The 21,896-nt window shown below is 38.1% G+C and overlaps 1 pseudogene; it reads left to right on the top strand.

The window, feature by feature from the left end:
- The first annotated feature begins 20,620 nt into the window (after positions 1-20,620).
- Positions 20,621-21,594, top strand: LOC100348953 (S-phase kinase-associated protein 1 pseudogene; annotated as a pseudogene).
- Positions 21,595-21,896: the final 302 nt, after the last annotated feature.

Raw genomic sequence — 21,896 nt, 5'->3', positions numbered from 1 at the left:
TACAATGGCTTCCCCCACATATCGTCCCTCCCACCCACTACCCTCCCCTTTCCCACTCCCTCTCCCCTCCATTCACATCAAGATTCACTTTCGATTATCTTAATATACAGAAGATCAGCTTAGTATACATTAAGTAAGGGTTTCAACAGTTTGCTCTCACACAGAAACATAAAGTGAAAAATAATAGATGATTTTTTTTAAATGATGATGAAATCAGATCAGACCTATTGTCATGTTTAATCCCATTGAGAGTCAAGTTGGGAGTTGATAATTTCTTTTTTTTTTTTTTTACAGAGGATCAGTTTGGTATACATTAAGTAAATATTTCAACAGTTTGCACCCCCATAGAAACACAAAGTGAAATATATTGTTTGAGTACTCGTTATAGCATTAAATCTCAATGCACAGCACATTAAGGACAGAGATCCTACATGAGGAGTAAGTGCACAGTGACTCCTGTTGTTGACTTTACCAATTGACACTCCTGTCTATGGCATCAGTAGTCTCCCTATGCTCCAGTCATGAGTTTCCAAGGCTATGGAAGCCCCTTGAGTTCTCTGATTCTTATCTTGTTTAGACAAGGTCATAGTCAAAGTGGAGGTTCTCTCCTCCCTTCAGAGAAAGCTACCTCCTTCTTTGAAGACCTGTTCTTTCCACTGGGATCTCACTCGCAGAGATCTTTTGCCAGAGTGTCTTGGCTTTCCATGCCTGAAATACTCTCATGGGCTTTTCAGCCAGATCCGAATGCCTTTAGGCTGATTCTGAGGCCAGAGTGCTATTTAGGACATCTGCCATTCTATGAGTCTGCTGAGTATCTCACTTCCCGTGTTGGATCACTCTCCCCTTTATTTATTCTATCGGTTAGTGTTAGCAGGTACTACACTTGTTTATGTGCTCCCTTTGACTCTTAGTCCTTTCATTATGATCATTTGTGAACTGAAATTGATCACTTGGAACAGTGAGATGGCATTGGTACATGCCACCTTGATGGGATTAAATTGGAGTCCCCAGGTATGTTTCTAACTTTACCATTTGGGGCAAGTCACCTTGAGCATGTCCCCAATTATACATCTCTTCCCTCTCTTATTCCCACTCTTATGTTTACCAGGGATCACATTTCAGTTAATTTTTAACACATAAGAATAACTGTGTATTAATTACAGAATTAAACCAGTCGTATTAAGTAGAACAGACAAAAAAACTACTAAGTGGGATAATGTATTAAGTTATTCATTAACAGTCAGGGCTATGTTGATCAAGTCACCGTTTCCCATAGTGTCCATTTCACTTCAGGAGGTTTCCTTTTGGGTGTTCAGTCAGTTGTCACCGATCAGGGAGAACATATGGTATTTGTCCCTTTGGGACTGGCTTATTTCACTCAGCATGATGTGTTCCAGATTCCTCCATTTTGTTGCAAATGACTGGATTTCGTTGTTTCTTACTGCGGTATAGTATTCTAAAGAGTACATATCCCATAATTTCTTTATCCAGTCTACCGTTGATGGGCATTTAGGTCGGTTCCAGGTCTTAGCTACAGTGAATTGAGCTGCAATAAACATTAGGCTGCAGACCACTTTTTTGTTTGCCAATTTAAATTCCTTTGGGTAAATTCCAAGGAGTGGGATGACTGGGTCGAATGGTAGGGTTATCTTCAGGTTTCTGAGGAATCTCCAGACTGACTTCCATAGTGGCTTGACCAGTTTGCATTCCCACCAACAGTGGGTTAGTGTCCCTTTTTCCCCACATCCTCGCCAGCATCTGTTGTTGGTAGATTTCTGAATGTGAGCCATTCTAACCGGGGTGAGGTGAAACCTCATTGTGGTTTTGATTTGCATTTCCCTGATTACTAATGACCTTGAACATTTTTTCATGTGTCTGTTGGCCATTTGGATTTCCTCTTTTGAAAAATGTCTATTGAGGTCCTTGGCCCATCTCTTAATTGGGTTGTTGGTTTTGTTTTTGTGGAGTTTCTTGATCTCTTTGTAGATTCTGGTTATTAACCCTTTATCTGTTGCATAGTTTGCAAATATTTTTTCCCATTCTGTCGGGTGTCTCTTCACTCTCCTGACTGTTTCTTTTGCAGTACAGAAACTTCTTAATTTGATGCAATCCCAATAGTTAATTTTGGCTTTGACTGCCTGTGCCTCCCGGGTCTTTTCCAGAAACTCTTTGCCTGTGCCAATATCTTGAAGGGTTTCTCCAATGTTCTCTAGTAACTTGATGGTGTCAGGTCATAGATTTAGGTTTTTAATCCATGTTGAGTGGATTTTTGTGTAAGGCGTAAGGTAGGGGTCTTGCTTCATGCTTCTGCACGTGGAAATCCAGTTTTCCCAGCACCATTTATTGAATAGACTGTCCTTGCTCCAGGAATTGGTTTTAGATCCTTGATCAAATATAAGTTGGCTGTAGATGTTTGGATTGATTTCTGGTGTTTCAATTCTGTTCCATTGGTCTATCCATCTGTTTCTGTACCAGTACCATGCTGTTTTGTTTACAACTGCCCTGTAGTATGTCCTGAAATCTGGTATTGTGATGCCTCCGGCTTTGTTTTTGTTGTACAAGATTGCTTTAGCTATTCGAGTTCTCTTGTGCCTCCATATAAATTTCAGCACCAATTTTTCCAGATCTGAGAAGAAGGTCTTCGGTATCTTGATTTGTATTGCATTGAATCTATAAATTGCTTTTGGGAGAATGGACATTTTGATGATATTGATTCTTCCAATCCATGAGCATGGAAGATTTTTCCATTTCTTGGTATCCTCTTCTATTTCTTTCTTTAAGGTTTTGTAATTCTCATCGTAGAGATCTTTAACATCCTTGGTTAAGTTTATTCCAAGGTATTTGATTGTTTTTGTAGCTATTGTGAATGGGATTGATCTTAGAAGTTCTTCCTCAGCCGTGGCATTGCCTGTGTATACAAAGACTGTTGATTTTTGTGCATTGATTTTATACCCTGCTACTTTGCCAAAATCTTCTGTGAGTTCCAATAGTCTCTTAGTAGAGTTCTTTGGGTCCCCTAAATAAAGAATCATGTCATCTGCAAAGAGGGATAGTTTGAGTTCTTCCTTCCCAATTTGTATCCCTTTGATTTCTTTTTCTTGCCTAATAGCTCTGGCTAGAACTTCCAGAACTATATTGAATAGCAGTGGTGAGAGTGGGCATCCCTGTCTGGTACCAGATCTCAGTGGAAATGCTTCCAACTTTTCCCCATTCAATAGGATGTTGGCTGTGGGTTTTTCATAGATTGCTTTGATTGTATTGAGGAATGTTCCTTCCAAACCCAGTTTGCTTAGAGTTTTCATCATGAACGGGTGTTGTATTTTATCAAATGCTTTCTCGGCATCTATTGAGATAATCATATGGTTTTTCTTCTGCAGTCTGTTAATGTGGTGTATCACATTGATTGTCTTGCGCACATTAAACCATCCCTGCATACCAGGGATAAATCCCACTTGGTCTGGGTGGGTGATCTTTCTGATGTGTTGTTGCATTCTATTGGCCAGAATTTTATTGAGGATTTTTGCATCTATGTTCATCAGGGATATTGTTCTGTAATTCTCTTTCAGTGCTGCATCTTTTTCCGGCTTAGGAATTAAGGTGATGCTGGCTTCATAGAAAGAATTTGGGAGGATTCCCTCTTCTTCGATTGTTCTGAATAGTTTGAGAAGAATTGGAGTCAGTTCTTCTTTAAATGTCTGGTAGAATTCAGCAGTGAATCCATCTGGTCCTGGGCTTTTCTTTGTTGGGAGGGCCTTTATTACTGTTTCAATTTCTGTCTCAGTTATGGGTCTGTTTAGGTTTTCGATGTCTTCCTGGTTCAATTTAGATAGGTTGCATGTGTCCAGGAATCTATCCATTTCTGATAGGTTTCCCTGTTTGCTGGCATACAAGTCCTTGTAATAGTTTCTGATGATTCTTTTTATTTCTGTGGTGTCTGTTGTTACATTTCCTTTTTCATCTCTGATTTTATTGATTTGGGTCTTTTCTCTTCTTTTTTTAGTTAGTTGGGCCATTGGGGTGTCAATTTTGTTTATTTTTTCAAAAAACCAGCTCCTCGTTTGGCTGATTTTTTGGAATGTTTTTCTTGATTCAATCCTGTTGATTTCTTCTCTGATTTTAATTATTTCTCTTCTCCTACTAGTTTTGGGTCTGGTTTGCTGTAGGTTTTCTAGATCCTTGAGGTGAATTGAAAGCTCATCCATTTGGTGCCTTTCCAATTTCTTGATGTAGGCACCTATTGATATAAACTTCCCTCTTAACACTGCTTTTGCTGCGTCCCATAAGTTTTGGTATGTTGTGCTGTTATCCTCATTTACTTCCAGAAAGTTTTTGATTTCTCTTTTGATTTCTTCTATGACCCATTGTTCATTCAGGAGCATGTTGTTCAATCTCCATGTGTTTGCGTATGCTCTTGGAATTCCTGAGTTGCTAATTTCCAACTTCATTACTTTGTGGTCTGAGAAGCTGCATGGTATGATTCTAATTCTTTTGAATTTGCTGAGACTTGCTTTATGGCCTAGTATGTGGTCAATCCTAGAGAAGGTTCCATGTACTGCTGAGAAGAATGTAAAATCTTTAGCTGTAGGATTGAAAGTTCTGTATATATCTGTTAGATCCATTTGGGCTATAGTGTCGTTTAAATCTACTGTATCCTTGTTGATCTTCTGTCCTATTGATCTGTCTATTTCTGAGAGTGGAGTATTGAAGTCCCCCTGTACTATTGTATTGGGGTCTAAGTCTCCCTTTAAGTCCGTTAACAAATCGTTTAGATAAACCGGTGCCCTGTAGTTAGGTGCATATACATTGATAATTGTTATATCTTCTTGTTGAATTGATCCCTTAATCATTATGTAGTGTCCCTCTTTGTCTCTCTTAACAGTTTTTGTGGTAAAGTTTATGTTGTCTGAAATTAAGATGGCTACGCCTGCTCTTTTTTCATTTCTGTTGGCATGGTGTATCTTTTTCCAGCCTTTCACTTTCAGTCTGTATGGATCTTTGTTGGAAAGATGTGTTTCTTGTAAGCAGCAAATAGATGGGTTTTGTTCCTTAACCCAATCAGCCAATCGGTGTCTTTTAACTGGACAGTTCAGGCCATTCACGTTCAATGTGACTAATGATAAGTGGTAACTTTGCCCTGCCATTTGCCAAAGATAAGTTCTAATATATGCTTTGAATTCCCTGTGATCTTTTGCTGTGAGCTTTCCTTCCTTGGTTTCCTTCCTTTACCTTCTTTCATATTGATGACCGTGTTTCTTTGTTTCTGTGTGTAACACATCTTTAAGCATCTTTTGCAGGGCTGGACGAGTGGCAACAAATTCTTTCAATTTCTGTTTGCTATGAAAAGTCTTTATTTTACCTTCATTCACAAATGATAGTTTTGCAGGATATAATATTCTGGGCTGGCAGTTGTTCTCTCTTAGTACCTGGGCTATATCTCGCCATTCCCTCCTAGCTTGTAGAGTTTCTGATGAGAAGTCAGCTGTGAGTCTGATTGGAGATCCTCTGAGAGTAATCTGACGTTTCTCTCTTGCACATTTTAGGATCTTTTCTTTATGTTTCACTGTGGAGAGTTTAATTACAATGTGTCGTGGTGAGGATCTCTTTTGGTCGTGTTTATTAGGGGTTCTGTGGGCTTCCTGTACTAGGATTTCTCTGTCCTTCTCCAAACCTGGGAAATTTCTGCTAATATCTCACTAAAAAGGCCTTCTAATCCTTTCTCCCTCTCCATGCTTTCAGGAACTCCTAGAACCCGAATGTTGGGTTTGTTAATAGTATCCTGAAGATTCCCGACAATATGTTTTAGATTTCTAATTTCCTCTTCTTTTCTTTGGTCTGACTGTATCCTTTCCTGTTCTCTGTCTTCTAAGTCCGATATTCTCTCTTCTGCTTCACCCATTCTGTTTGTAAGGCTCTCTATTGTGTTTTTCATTTGATCTATTGAATTCTTCACATCAGTCACTATCCCAGTTTCCTGTTGTACTAGTTGTTTCGTTTCATTTTGATTCCTCCTTAATATTTCATTTTCACGAGAGAGATTTTCTATATTGTCCATTAAGGATTTCTGTAGTTCAAGAATTTGTTTTTGAGAACTTCTTAATGTTCTTATCAATTTTTTGAGATCTGCTTCTTGCATTTCTTCTATATCATCATCCTCATAATCTTGAATTGGGGTGTTTTTCATTTGAGGGCTTCATGGTGACTTCCTTGTTTTTATTACCTTGGTTTTTGCGTTTGTTATTTGGCATATTGGAGATATTTGGTTTCTTCACTGTGGTGCTTTTTCTTGTTATACTATGACTCTAGATTAAGAGGACTGTCTGTTTTTGATGGAGCCTTAGGGCTTGAGATGGGTGTGGCCTGAGAGCTCTGTTTGGTGTGCCAAAGGTGACACTCCCAGGTTAGGCGTGGTAAACCTCTCTCTCTCTCTCTCTTTCTTTTTTTTTTTTTTTGATTCAAAAGGGAAGTTATTCTGCACAGCTGAACGAAGTTGGAGGTAGTTAGCAGGCAAATGATATACCCACAGGAGCCAGAGATCAGAAGCTCTTTCCCAAGGACCCCACAGGGAATCTGTTCGGCCCTCAGAGTGGGCTCAAATTCTCCTTCAGTCTCCCACTGGGTTGCCAAAGTTACGGAATTGTAGCGTCTCTGGAGAGTGCTCACGTGAATTCCGTGAGTTCTCTCCCCCACCGTCTCTTTTTTCACAGTCTCGGTTCAGTAGCACCACAAATTTACTAGGTCCTAATCTCCTGTTAATTTGCCCCACCCAGAGTCAGGTTTTTCTGCTAGGCTCAGGGCCGGTGCAGACCTGAGGTCGCTCTGCTTATGACGTATGTCCAAGATGGCGCCTGCTCTTTGTCTTGCTCGCCCTTGAGAGGTGAGCGGAGAGAGAGAAACCCGTGTCCGTACCAGTCACCTTTTTTTTTTTCCTCTCTCCCCCCCCCCCCCGGGGTCGTTCCCTCTAGTCTCCTCTCTCCGCTTGTCTTCCGGTGTCTCGGGCTATTGAGGTTCGGCTCACCTCGCGTTCCAGCGCTGGTGTGTTGAGTCTGCCGCTGGTGTCCCGAACTGTGGACTCCCACGCCCTCCACGCAGGTCCGCTCCCCTTCCAGTGCTGATGTGTGGACTCGGAGCCCTGGACGTCCCAAGTCTCCCCGCTGTTGTCTGTGTGGCATGCACTCCCCTTCGAGCACTGGCGCGCAGAGCCTGCAGCTTGCGCAGCTCGGTCCCGTGGCTTGGCTTCCGCGGCTCGGCCCCGCGGCTCGGCCCCGCGGCTCGGCTTCCGCGCGGTGGGCGACCTTGTTCTCCCAGTAGGTCCTCCAATTCACGACCACTCAATCCAGAAGGGTTTCCTCTGCAATATTTTCCTGGTTCTTTTTTCTGAGGCTACCGTAACTCCCCTTTTATTAAACTAAATTTTCCCGGACTATCGGTGCGCGCCCTCACTATTCCGCCATCTTGGCTCTGCCCCGATAATTCAAATTTTAAAATTAGCCCACAGGATTTTTAAACATGGTTTGATATTCTGATGCTTTTTTTTATTTACCTTTTTAATCTGTTTTGGGAAAAATAATTGAGGAATTTTAAAGTTTTGGGATTTACCTCTTTAAAATTGTGAAAATAAACTTTTCTAACACTGATGTGAAAGTAATCCCTACTTTGTGCAATTAAATCTATGTCAGAGCATGTTATATGGTAATGTTATGTAGGAAATTTTGTGATATAAAAGTTAATGTCACTAATTAATATGTTCATTTTTTAATGGCTTCTTAATCCAACCATTGTTGACCATCCCACCTCAGCCTGGCACTCTGAGTCTTACCATTCTTGGAACTTATACTACTTGTCAAGTCTTATGGTCTACTTGTGCTTCTGTGTTGCTGAACTAGCAATTGCTCTGTGATGTATTTTGTGCTGGAATGGAGCAGAGAAACTGTGTGCAGCACTGTTCATGTTTAACCCTACCCTCGAGAATGCCTGAGAAACTCACTCTATTCCCAGCTCTCAAGAGAAACAAAATAAATCCTTTCCCTCTGTTGGCAAAAAAAAAGTTTCCTCACATACGTTTTGACTGTAAGACATTTAAAATATACCAAACTTAAAAATCCTCAAATCCAAAGAAATATAGTAAAGATGAGACAATGACTTTTATGGGAAAAAGTATTGTGTTTTTATAGTTAAAATGTTTTCCAGAGGCTGGCATTGTGGTATAGTGTGTAAAGCTTCTGCCTGTGATGTCAGCATCTCACATAGGCACTGGTTCATGTCCCAGATGCTTCTCTTCTGGGCCAGATTCTTGCTAATGTCCTGATAAAGAAGTGAAGGATATCCCAGATGTGTGAGCCCCTGCTACTCATATGGAAGATCAGATGATGGTTCTGGCTCCTAGCTTGACCTTGGACCAGCCTTTGCTGTTGTGGCCATTTGGTGAGTAAAACAGTGGATGGAAGACATCTCTTTTTATCTCTCTTTCTGTAACTCTGGATTTCAAATAAATAAATACATAATAAAAAATTTCCAAATAAATCACTTCTGATGGTTTGTGTGTTTATAAGACAAGCTAAATTTTCAATTATCAGTCAATGTTTTAACAATGGTGTCAATGTTTCTATCTAGTTGTGCTCCACAATGTGCAAAGGAAAATATAAGCTTGGTATTTTGATGTAGTGAATTTCTTCCTTAATGTGACATTATGTTGTTTACTAATGATTCTCACATTTTAATGAGTTATTTTTTGAGCCAAAAGTAAAATAAACACATATCCATAATTTAATAAAAGTTTCAAAGAAAAACTTACTGATATGGCAATTCTCTTAATCTATTTCATGCTGCTATAACCCAATAACACAGGAAAAAAGGAAAATATTCAAAATGAAATTACATCAACCTAATAAACTTCTATACAGCACAGGAAGCAACAAAAAGAAGAGAAACTGACAGAGTGGGGGAAAATATCTGTGAATTACATCTGGTAAATGATTAATATTCATAAAATATAATGAGCTCATGAAATTCAACATTAACAAAACAAACAATCCTTAAAGAGATGGACAACAAACATGAATGGACATTTTTAAGAGGAAGGAATACAAGTGGTCAACAGCATAAGAAAAAATCCTCAGAAACACTAGCCATCAGGGAAATGCAAATAATACTACAATGATATCTCAATTTCAATAAAATTGATATCACCCAACAATCTTTCGTTATCTCAACTTAAAGCAAATTACCTTGAAGCAGTGGTAAAATGACAGATCTCTCCTTTAATGTGATCTTTAAGCTTAGAGCACATTATTTTCCTAAAATTACTTTATTTTCAAAGTCTCATTAAATTGGTTGATTCATGACTGACGTTTAAAAACACTCAATTTTCCTTCTCTTCTAGAAATCATCACTTTGCTGAACATTATTTTCCTTTTTTAAAGATTTGCTTTATTTACTTGGAAGTCAGAGGGAAGAAGAAGAAGGAGAAAGAGAAGGAGAAAAAAGAGAGAGAGAGAAAAAGAGAGAGAGAGAGAGAGATCCTCTATCCACTGATTCACTCTTCAAATGGCCACAACAGCTGGAGCTGGACCAATACAAAGCCATGACCCAGGAGCTTCTAAATCTTCCACATGGATGCAGGGGCCCTAGTACTTCGGTCATTCTCCACTGCTCTCTCAACTGGGAAGTTGGATCAGAAGTGGAGCAGCTAGGACTCAAACCAGAACCCATATAGAATACTGGCTTCACAGGTGGCAGCTTTACCCACTACACCATGGTGCTAGACCCAAGCATTATTTTCTAATAATTTTTAATGAGATAATCTGCTTTCATGGTGTTTCTAGCTACTACAGGTAAGAATTTTATAAAATATTTGCCACTGCATAGAAAAGTTATTTCAATTTAATTAAAAGAATTTGCTTTTCTTATTAATCTTCACATTTCAAGATTTGTTTTGTTTGTTTCTTGCAGCATTTCTCTTCATGGTATACATTTCCTTGCTGGAAAGGTTGACATGGGTCCTGTGGACATAACAAGTCACACCTGGAATACAAGAACCTTGGTAAAATAAAGGTATTTTATCAAATATTTATGTGGTACTTCAAAATGTTCAAGGAGTAGCGGTTTAGCAGTTGGTCTAGCCACCACTTGGAATGCCCACATATCACATCAGAGTATCAAGTCCTACCTCTGCTTCTCATCCATCTTTCTAGTAATGTGCAGGGGAGGTAGTAGATGGTGACCAAAGTGCTTGTATTACTGCCACCCATATGATAGACCACAAAGGGGTTCCTGGTCTTGGGTTTAGACTGGCCTAGCCCTGGCTGTTGCAGGCATATGGGGACAAACCAGAGTATGGAAGGAAGACAGATCTCTTTCAGTCACTCTGCCTTTTAAATAAGCTTATATATTTGTAAATATTTTGGGGGACAGAATTGTGTTGCAGTGGGTAAAGCCACTGCCTGTGATGGCAGCATCCTATATGGGTAACGGTTTGAGTCCCAGCTGCTCCACTTCTGACCCAAATCCCTGACAACGGCCTGGGAAAATCAGCAGAAGATGGCTCAACCCTTTGGCCCTTGCCACCACATGGGTGACCCAGATGAAGCTCCTGGTTCCATAGTTTGAACTGACCCAGCCCAGGCCATTGAAGCCATCTGGGAATTGAACTAGCATATAGAAGGTCTCCCTCTCCCTCTCCCTCTCTCCCTCCCTCTCTCCCTCTCTCCCTCCCTCTCCCTCTCCCTCTCTCCCTCTCTCCCTCCCTCTCCCTCTCCCTCTCTCCCTCCCTCTCTCCCTCTCTCCCTCCCTCTCTCCCTCTCTCCCTCCCTCTCCCTCTCTCCCTCCCTCTCTCCCTCTCTCCCTCCCTCTCTCGTTCTCTCCCTCTCTCCCTCTCTCCTTTCCTCCTTCCCTCCTTTTCTCCCCATCTCTATCTGTAACTCTTTCAAATAAATAAATAAATACTTAAAACATTTTTAAATCTTCATAAAATGAAACTAAAATATGAGGCAATTTTGGTGTAATACCAATTTTGAAATTCATATTTTTTTATTTTATGCATTTTCCATATATTATTAAAATCCCTTTTTGCCAAAAAGTTGTAACATAGTAAACTCATACTTTTAATTCTGTTTTTCATGAACTTTTTAAAGCCCCCTCACATATGTTTCACTTACTTTACTGTGCAAGATAGCACAGACAGGACTGCTGTTCCCATCTATATCTGGAGTTCTGCTGCATAAGCATCTATAGCTGTACTCCTAAGTATCTTCTTTGGTTTTGGTTACACAATAAAGATTGCACTTTTTTACCATCAAAATTTGAAAGAATACATCTCTGACCGCATCCTATTTACCAGGACTATTAAGTGACCTATAGAAAACTATACTGGATAGTTGGAACTATACTTTTTCTTTAATGTTGAGGCAGGTATCCAAAGCATGGCAAACAAATAAAATCTGCATGCAGACAGTAAGAACCTTTTACCATAATATTCTGGAACCCATAGTTTTCATCCCTCAAAACACATGAAATAGTCTCTTTTTCCCATCTTTATAATTTAAATAATAAATTTTCCCCTGAATAAGTTCACAAGTGACTTCGACACAATTTTTACAAATAGACTTTGGACAGGTGATTGACACAGCCATTAAAATGCTACTTTGGATACCTGCATGCCATATTGGAATGCCTGATTTGAGTTCCAGCTCCTTTGTTTTCTATCCCACTCCCTGCTAACATGAACTGTGGGATGCAGCAGGATCTTTGCCACATATGTGGAAGACCAAGAGAGAGTTTCAGGTTTCTGTTTCACTCTGTTTCAACTCTGCCTATTGAGATATTTGGGGAATTAATTAGCTGATATAAGATCTCTGTCTCTTCTATCTTTCTCTCTCTGCCTTTTAAAATGTTTGTATGCTATAATAGAATCTATTTTAAAAAATCAGCAAAACCCTTTACACCAGAAACCATAAATTATGAGGAAAAAACTAAAAGTGGAGCTTACTTGTATCAATGAATTCATCTGATAGGGTAAGTTCTTTGGGTTTGGGCAGCTAATCAGGTGTGGTCACAGTATTCTTCATTTACACTAACACAGAAATCCTCTTAGGGAAATCAATCCAGCCAGAACAAACCTAACAGCATCATGAAGTCCTTGAGAAGGATACATCAGCAAGGACAATTCTGGGATTAGGTAAAACAAGGCCTAAGGCAGAAATAGATTTTGATGGACTAGTTGTTACAAGATCTTATTTGAAAAAAAAAAAAAAAACAAGATTTTGATCAAAAGCTCTAAGAAATTCAAGAAGTGGAAAATGCAGAATCACTAGAGACCTTTATGAGGTCAACATTACACATTGAATCAACTGAAAAGTATGTATTGTTACTTCAGTAGAAAATATTTTGGTTCTTAAATTGTCCATAATTTCTCATTTTAGTTTGTCAATGCATGTTGTGCCTTCAATTATGTTTCCTTTATTCAAATTTGTAAAAAATAGGCAGCATAACCAGGATTATGACTTTTAGTTGTGTTTCCACTGAATATTTTCTTCAATCAAAGCTTCCCTTCTTGATATACTCTCTGTATATCAGTAGTTTTGATTTTTAAGCAGTCCCTCTGTTTCAGAGTTAGTCTTTCTTTATAAAGCATGTAAATTATTTCTATATACCTTTGACATTGATTTGAGTTCCAGCAAAATCACTCTCCTAATATAATTATCTGCAGTGTTTATTCCAGAAATGACTTAGTTACTGAATTTGAATGAAGATATTACAGCATGGTCTTTTAGGTCATGATTGCAATTTTGTAATTTTTGTTTCTCTTTCATTTTTTCCTTATTTGGTTTAATTTTTCTAACATTAGGAGCTGTAAAATAATCTTAGGTATCTCCATGGGCCAGTCTGATAACTTTTTTCCATTTTAAATGGGTTGCAATGCTATGTTTATTTACTGAGAGATAATGCATTTCTAAAGTTTTTTATCATTATATAAAATGAACAAGTATAATTTTATAGACAGGGTACCATTTTATTTTTATTTAATAAAAACAGGCACTGCTATAAATCTCAACTATTCTTGCTTTATGAGAGAGTACAGTATATCTTTTTGCTTTTTTCATTTTTATGTTTAAGATCTATTTATTATATTATTTTACAATCATAAATATAAAAATTCACTGATTTACAGACTGCTTCTCTCACCCCTAGCCTTAAGGGTGAGTAGGGAGTAGTGGCCCATGAGAGCCTTCTGAAAGTAATAGTGGTTTCCTCTTGAACTCAATGTTAAACTCTAATACTCTAGATCGTCTTTTAGGTGCTCTATTAGTTATCACAGATCAGGGAGAAAATATGGTATTTGTCCTTTGGAACAGGCGTATTTCACTAAGTATAATGTTTTCTAGTTTCTTCCATTTTGTTGCAAAAGACAGGATTTCCTTTTTTTTTTTTTTTTTTTTGCTGCTGTGTAGGTGTACATATTCCATAATTTCCTTATCAAGTCTTACATTGACAGATATTTGGGTTGATTCCATACTTAGCTATTGAGAATTGAGCTGAAAGAAACATGGGGGTACAGGTAAGTCTTTCACATACCTATCTCATTTCCCTTGGGTAAATTCCCTGCAGTGGGATGGCTGAGTCATATGGTAGGTCTATATTCAAATTTCTGAGATATCTCCATCCTGTCTTCCACAGTGGCTGTAGCAGTTTACATTCCCACCAACAGTGGATTAGGGTACCTTTTTTCCACATCCTTGCCAGCATTTTTTGCTGGTTGATTCCTGTACAGGAGCCATTGTAACTAGGGTAAGGTGAAATCTCATTGTGGTTTTGATTTGCATTTCCCTGATGGCTAGTGATCTTGAGCATTTTTTTCATGTGCTTGTTGGCCATTGAGATTTCTCCTGTTAAAAAATGCCTGTTTAAGTCCTTGGCTCATGTTTTCAATGGATTTTTTGTTTTGTGGTTATTGCATTTCTTGAGCTCTTTATAGATTCTGGATATTAATCCTTTATCATCTGCATAGTTTGCAAATAATTTCTCCCATTCTGCGGGTTACCTCTTCACTTTGCTGAGTGTTCCTTTTGCAATGCATAAGCTTTTCAGTTTGATGTAATCCCATTTGTCAATTTTGGCTTTGATTGCCTGTGTTTCTGGGCTTTTTTTTCCAAGAACTATTTGCTTATGCCAATATCTTGCAGTGTTTCCCCAATGTTCCCTAATAATTTGAGAGTATCAGACTGTAGATTTAAGTTTTTGATTGATTTTGAATGGGTTTTTGTGTAAAGTGTTAGGTAGGGGTCTTTCTTCATACTTCTACATGTGGAGATCCAGTTTTCCCAGCACCAGTTGTTGAAGAGATTGTCTTTGCTCCAGGGATTGATTTTAGCTCCTTTGTCAAAGCTAAGTTAGTTGTAGATGCTTAGGTTGATTTCCAGAGTTACTCTTCTTTCCCATTAGCATATCCATCCATATCCATCTATTTTTGGAAGAGTGCCAAGATGTTTTCAATATGATTGTGTTGAAATATGGTCTTCCATCCACTGGTTTGCTCTCCAGATGACTGCAACAGCCAGAGTTGTGTCAATCTGAAGCCAGGAGCCAGAAGCTTCCTCCAGGTCACCTACATGGGTTTAGGGACCCAAGCACTTAGGCCATCTTCTACTGCTTTCCCAGGCCATAGCAGAGAGTTGGATCAGAAGTGGAGAAGCTGGGACTTGAACTGGTTCCCATATGGGATGATGGCACTGCAAGCAGTGGCTTCACCTGGTACACCACAGTGCTGACCCCCACTGATTTAAAATTATCATGAATAAATAGTAAACTACAAAGTATTGGAACATCTGTATGCATATGAACTTATGTTGATATCAATTTAACATGAGTCATTACAAATTTAGAACAATGTGTATAATCCCCATAATAATGATGAGAACATTTTTATATATAAAAAAGGAAATGAGAAAGTAATCAGGATGAGTCTGTACAAAAAAGACACCCAGTTGTATGCAAAGAAAGCCAATAAAGTAGGCAAAATGGTAAAAGAAAATATAAGACCTAGAGAAAACACATAGCAAAATTATAAAACTAAGTGCTTTTTTACCATAATTAATTTGCCAGTACATGGATAAAACTTCCCAGTGAGAAATATTGGTATCATGAATGAATAAATAGCAACAGTGGTTAAGTAATATAGTGTGAATAAGAAACTCACTTCAAATATAATCATATTCATACTTCAAAACTGAAAGCATGAGAAAAAGGTATTTCATGCAAATAGCAATCAAAAGAGAGTAGAAGATGCTATATCACTATAAAAAAGTAGCATTTGTGACAAAAACTGCTATGAGACAAAGAAAGATAAAATATGAAAAGTGGTCACTCTACTAATACCTATAAATTTATAAAGGTGCATTCACCAATATTTGTACCTCTAAATACAGAAAGCAGACACTGATGCAGTTAGAGTGATAAAAAGACATCTCTATAAGACTAGAGATGTTAGCACCCTACATTCAATAGTGAACAGAAAAACCAGAGAGTAGTTCAAGAAGAAAAAATAGGACTAGAGTAATACTTTAGATTAAGTGGAACATATATGTACACGCATGCATGTGTATGTGTATACATGTATGTGTGTGTGTGTGTCCCACATAGGAACAGTAGAATAACATTTAGTATAAGTGCATACAAAATGTTTTCCAAGGCAAAGCATGTTGGAATACAATACTAGTGTTGATAAGTTATAAGCCTGCAATCATTCCACTTATCATTTGGGGTCATGTGAAACAAAATAAATCAGTAGCAATGAAAGTGGGAAAACTTACCAATATATGGAGATTAACCAGTTGGTTAAAAAATGATGATGAAGGAAGCTAGAAAATATCCTGATAAAATGGAAACACAGTGTACTAAACCAATGGGATGCAGCAAAAACAGTGCAAAAATGGAGATGCATAGCTCTAAGCAATCACATTAAAAAAGAAAAAATGCGAATCAAATGTCTAGGTTTTTAACTTATGCAGTAAAAAAAGAACCCAGTAAACTCAAAGATAGCAGAAGAAAATAACAGATTATAGCATAGATATACAGCTCAGAGAAGTGAATAACAATGAAGAAAATAAATGAAACTAAGATTTGATTATTCAAAATGGTGAACATTCACCAACATTGGCACAGCAGTTAAGACACCACTTAGGGAACCATATCACATATCTGAGTGCCTGGTTTGTACCCCAGCTTCTCTGCTTCTGATGCATGTAATTACTAAGGCACACCTGTGAGGCAGTAGATGATGACTCAACTGCTTGCACTGCTGCCAACTATGTGGGAGCTCCATATTGAGTTCTGGGCTCCTGGCTTCAGTCTGGCTCAGTCTTAGCTGTTGAAGATACTGGGGAAGTGAATCAGAGGACAGCAGATCTCTCTCTCTCTATCTCTCTCTCTCTCACACACACACACACATTTGAATAATAATGAAAGTATTTTGAAATGTAAATAATTTTAAAAGACAAGCAAAATTTACTAACTTGTATCAGAGTTAAGAAAAAATGGAAATAAAATAACAAAAATAAAATAAATCAACAAATCAGCAAAAAAAATGAGGGGGCATTGCTACAGTTTTTCACAAATGGAAAGAATTGTAGGAGAATGTTGTCAACAATTATATACCTATAAATGAAACAATCTAATAAAAATGGACAAATTTCAAGAAGCACATTCTATCAAGAATATGTTACAAAGAAACAGAAAATTTCAATTGAGTTTAATGAGAAAATAGCAGAGATATATTAAATTATGGGAGATATTACTCATGAATTAATAATGAAACCCAACTATAAAGATAAATCAAAAGACAAAATGCCTTGGTTGATTAATTGTAAAAAAATGCAAAATAATTAATAGTAGTATTTCCCAAACACATAAAATTAAGAGGAGGAAAAATTCTAATTGATTATATGAGACAAGCAATACCCTGATTAAAAAAAATCAGGCAAAGCCACTAGAAGAAAGAGGAAACCAAAAAACTATACCTCCTGTGAATACTGATACAAAAAGTCTGTACAAAACAATACCAAAATAAATGCAACAGTTATTTAAAAGATTTCATACAAAAGCTTTATTCTTGTAAAGTAAGGTTAGTTAAACATGCGAAAATGAATCATTGTATTAATGTCACATTAACAAGCTTGAAGGGAAAAATACAAAAATTTAAACTGATGCAGAAAAAAGATTTGTCACAACATCCTTTCATGATATAGAGACTCCACAAAGTAGTAATAGAGGGAAACTACCTCAACATAATAAAGCCAAATATGAAAAAAAAAACAAAGTTACCATCAACCATACTGAAGTAAATTTTAAGATCAGGTACAAGATGGGGTCGGCACCGTGGCTCACTTGGTTAATCTTCCGCCTGTGGCTCTGGCATCCCATATGGGTGGCAGGTTCTAGTCCCAGTTGCTCCTCTTCCAGTCCAGCTCCCTGCTATGGCCTGGGAAAGCAGTAGAAGATAGTCCAAGTGCTTGGGCACCTGCACCCACGTGGGAGACCAGGAAGAAGCACCTGGCTCCTGGCTTCGAATCGGCACAGCACCGGCTGTAGCGGCCATTTGGGGAGTGAACCAATGGAAGGAAGACCTTTCTCTCTCTCTCTCTCTCTCTCACTCTGACTCTCTATAACTCTACCTGTAAAATAAATAAATAAATAAATAGAAAAAAGGAAAAAAAAGATCAGGTACAAGGTAAAATTGCTGACTTTCAACATTTGCAATATACATAGTCCTGAATCCCACAGATGGAGGCTGGAAGAAATGCCAAGCTCTAAGAGCAAGATGAGGGCACACTGTGGCAGCCTGTGCCACTGGTGATATTGCATGAAGGAGAACTTTGTGGACTGCACTGACTTTGAACCAAGCCTGTAGACCTAGTGAGAAGGAGGGTATCCACCTAATCTAGTAAAGGAAAAGCACATTTTTTCCTCCCCATTCACACACAAGGATGCTGTCAATCATTGGAAAGAATGTACAATCTTGATACCAGTACAAGCTGTATTGGCTCTCATGTGCATGACCTGGGGAGTTTACCAGACAAAAAAAAGCCATGTTTCCCACTGACTTTGAGTCTGGCTGGGAGAGTTGAGGGGGCACCCACTTAGGATTGACAGGTGCCCTCAACCTCTCAATCTATCATAGACTCTGGGGCTCAAACTACCAAAGTGGAGTACCCAGAAGCAGCTGACTCTGGAAATGACTCTGCTTTCTCCATGGACAGGGTAGGCTCATTGAGACAGAGAGAGGATTCTCTGCACCCCATGACCATGGGAAATCTGTGACTACAAGATAAAGCATGAGGCCTAGCTGGGTCCCTGGGAAGTTACTGTGTCTGGAATCAGAGGCTCAGAACTCTCCGACTGCCTGGGATAGGTCACTACTGAGGGTTCTATGCTCACTCTGAAGACTGCAGAGATCTTTTTTGCAGTTCATGCTCACTGTAGGATAATCCTGGGCATCTGCCAATTTAGAAGAAAGGAGGTGAGGTTGTGATTATAGCAATAGGCATGATCAGACCCTCCCACCTACTGTCAATAGAGATCTACCGAGCCCAACTTTGCTGTCACTTTGGCTTCTAACCCCTGCCTTGAGCACTGACCAGAGCTACCTGGCCCTGATGAGCGCACATCTCCAGGTATCCACTGAAGAAACAGACACTCCACTAAGCCACAGAGGCACAGGTCAAGGATAAAACATACCACTGAAAAGAATGATGAAGAATATCAATCAAACTGCAAATATGAATGTACATCCTCCTCAAAATAGATCAGGTTCATAGTTGTATTTAAAATATAGCAAGCTGATTTCTTTGATTGAAGTCAGGTGTCATGCTGAAAGAGCAAGATGCATAGAGTACCTCCAAAAATGGCACTGGGAATGAAGACACAACACAAAAAAAATTAGGGAAATCTAGATACTCACCCAAAGTGACATGTAGTCTTCAGAACCAATTACAAATTTATTCAAACAACCTTACTATAAGACATTATTTTTCCTAAAACACAAGTGCATTTCCATATTAAATAATATATCAATACAACTCTTTATATTTAAAGAGAAGCATCTTCAAAATAGTGCACTTACTTTTCCAATTAAAGATTGACCATTTGGTTGCTGTGATAATTTATCTCTCTCATATATCAAAAATAATAAAAAGAATCCCGCAAATTAGAAACAGAACAAAAAGTATACTCTCAGAATTGAATTATCAATCTGGTGTAATTGGCTCTTAGCTACTACCCACAAAAAGTGTGATATTAACATAAAATCAGACAAACATAGAAGACTTGAGAAGTTCCAAAATCCTGGATCCTGGTTTAGCCTGGCCCAGTCCCACACAATGAAGCTATATGGGGAGTGAACCAGCATTTGGAAGATTCTCTCTCTCTCTCCCTCTCTTTCTGTAACTCTGTCTTTCAAATAAAGTTTAAAGAATCTTTAAAATTTTTTTATATTTTGAAAGACAAACTGATGTGTTTTTATTTGAAAAATACATAATCTTACAAGGAAAAGATATTCTGAGGAACTTGCTAAGAATAAAATTCAGAATTCTGCTGAATATAAAAGATGCAAGTATCAATTACATTTCTGTATAGTAGCAATAAACATTCTGAAAAGATAATTAACATTGACGTTCAAGGTAGCATCAAAGTGTAAATAAACTAAGAAATTTAAGAAAAATGTTGGGATTTTGTACTGGAAAAATAAAAAATCATACATTTTTTAAAATAAAGCAGTGATTCCAATGAGATATTTTGAAATTACAACAAAGACATGATTACCATTAGTCATTAGGGAAGTGCAAATCAAAACATAAGGAACATATCATTTAAGATTCAGTAAAATGACTCTGATTCAGCCATAGATAAACATTGCAGGGACATAGAGAAAATGGAAACTTCATATACTTCCAATAAGATAGCGCAATTCCATGAGAAAGAATTTAGCAGTTTCTAAGCAGGTTCTACATGGGACTATTTTTACCTCTGCAGTTTCTCTCCCAGGTATGCCAAAAGACACAGAATCCACATGCACACAAAGGAGCACTGCAGCAATATTAGTGAAAGACAAATATGAAAGCAACTCAAATATTGATGTGTAACAAAAACAGTCTGTAATATATCTTGTATAATGATATACTGTTTGGGAGTCAAAATTAATTAACAAATGACACAAAATTAAAAACTCAAGAGAAGAAATATGAAACAAAACTCAACATATTGTAACACTGTATGATTCCAATTATAGCACATGTCCAGAGAAGATCAATCTTTTGATTGGTTTAGATTAATTCCTGCTGGGGCTGTGGGTGAATGAGGTATTACTACAAATAATATGTAGTATTTAGGGATTAATGAAATTGCATTAACATTAGAATGTGGTTATGATTATGTAATTCCCAAAATAGTACAAAGCATGGAACACTTACTTAAAACATGGGATAAATAGGACTGGGAAGACAGGCTCCTGAATTTGGGCTTTGCAGAAGAAATTGAAGACCAACCGATATGATGGCATTCGTACATTGTACAGAAGAACAAATGAAAATATGCTCATTTTGGTTCAAAAATATTTAAAACTATTGAGTGGCCTTGTCGTCCGCCTTTCTCTTCTTGCGTTGACGCCGCCCCTCTCTCGTCAGCCTCCGGCCCGCCGGCTCCTCAAACCCGAGCACCATGCCTTCAATAAAGTTGCAGAGTTCTGATGGAGAGATTTTTGAAGTTGATGTAGAAATTGCCAAATAGTCTGTGACTATCAAGACCATGTTGGAAGATTTGGGGATGGATGATGAAGGAGACGATGACCCGGTTCCTCTACCAAATGTTAATGCAGCAATATTAAAAAAGGTCACTCAGTGGTGCACTCACCACAAGGATGACCCTTCTCCTCCTGAAGACAATGAGAACAAAGAAAAGCGAATGGATGATATCCCTGTTTGGGACCAGGAATTCCTGAAAGTTGACCAAGGAACACTTTTTGAGCTTATTCTGGCTGCAAACTACTTAGACATCAAAGGTTTGCTGGACCTTACGTGCAAGACTGTTGCCAATATGATCAAGGGGAAGACTCCTGAGGAGATTCGCAAGACCGTCAACATTAGGAATGACTTTACTGAAGAAGAAGAAGCCCAGGTACACAAAGAGAACCAGTGGTGTGAAGAGAAGTGAAATGTTGTGCCTGGCACTGTAACACTGTAAGGATTGTTCCAAATACTAGTTGCACTGCTCTGTTTATAATTGTTAATATTAGGCAAACATAGACAAATGCAGCAGCAAATCATTTGTTTTAGCAGAATATTGTCCTCACTGCATGTGTAGTTTGAGTACAGATTCCAAACCCGAGTTTCGTCTAGTATGATTGAAAGTTCCTGTTTACTTTGCTCTGAATAAAACTGAACTGTGGGTCCTCGATAGAAAGTGGCATTTGGGGCATCCTCTCTTCTCGCAGAGTGATTGCTGCCTAGTTTATTGTCCAGTTAAATTGAGTGATCTTTTAAAAGTTGGCACTGTAAATAAAACAACTTCCAAAAAGTTTTCTGAAATAGAAAAAAAAAAACTATAACATGAGGGGCCTTACGATTCATGGACAATGTCTAGTGTGAAAGAACTATGCATGTTTCAGATTTCTTATTTGATATTGCCCTACTTCAAATTAATTCTATATACACTTAAGGAACTACTACACTTTCATTATGTGAAACAATTTAAAAGATGTATTAATTACCAATTTAAGGTAAAGTACTGCCTGCTACTTGCTCTACTTGGCCTGGGAAAAAAACAATTCTGTTACTTTCAGATTATCTTTGTCTTAATAAAATAATTCCTAAGGTCACAATAATAGTTGTGATGCTAATTTAAATACTTTAACA

The sequence above is a fragment of the Oryctolagus cuniculus genome, chromosome 11 (assembly GCF_964237555.1).
Source record: "Oryctolagus cuniculus chromosome 11, mOryCun1.1, whole genome shotgun sequence".
NCBI classification, from domain to species: Eukaryota; Metazoa; Chordata; class Mammalia; order Lagomorpha; family Leporidae; genus Oryctolagus; species Oryctolagus cuniculus.
Note: the sequence above shows the minus strand (reverse complement) of the source record. Positions and strands in the feature narration are given on the sequence as shown.